The 499-nt window shown below is 44.5% G+C and overlaps 1 non-coding gene across 1 annotated transcript; it reads left to right on the forward strand.

Moving 5' to 3' along the window:
- The first annotated feature begins 276 nt into the window (after positions 1–276).
- On the forward strand, positions 277–345 carry LOC111649867 (small nucleolar RNA SNORD58). The gene has a single exon (XR_002760351.1). It is a non-coding gene; the product is annotated as a small nucleolar RNA SNORD58 (small nucleolar RNA).
- Positions 346–499: the final 154 nt, after the last annotated feature.

A 499-nucleotide genomic window follows, 5' to 3' on the forward strand; every position in this document is an offset into this window, starting at 1 on the left:
TATATATAAATAAACACACACACACACACACACAACAAAGTAAAGTCTTTCCCTGCAGCCGTTGTGAAATTGTTTCTTCCATGAGACTTAACACTTTACTTTCAAGAAGCAGATGTTTTTAGAGACGAACATCTGGATTCAGTTCAGTCTGACACGTTACCTGGAGAAAGTCTGACACAGAAAGAAGCTTGAGTTGAGGTGTGATGTTGAAGTGATGCCGGGCGTAATGATCCGTCTGTGTCTGAACGCACCGACTCACCTGTCTGCCTCTGCCGGCTGCACTGATGACTTCTTAGGACACCTTTGGATTACCCATGAAAACAACCTGTTTGAACTCTGAGCAGCTTCACCTGTGCAGCTTCACCTGTACACACACACCTGGTGACAGCTTAATGACTCTGACTTTGTCTCTGCAGGTTTCACAGAAGAAGCTGAAGAAGCAGAAGCTGATGGCGCGGGAGTAAAGATATTAATAAACAGAACTTGTTGTCACTCAGGT

Source organism: Seriola lalandi, unplaced genomic scaffold, assembly GCF_002814215.2.
Source record: "Seriola lalandi dorsalis isolate HSWRI2012SDOR001 ecotype SW California unplaced genomic scaffold, Sedor1 jcf7180002052056, whole genome shotgun sequence".
NCBI classification, from domain to species: domain Eukaryota; kingdom Metazoa; phylum Chordata; class Actinopteri; order Carangiformes; family Carangidae; genus Seriola; species Seriola lalandi.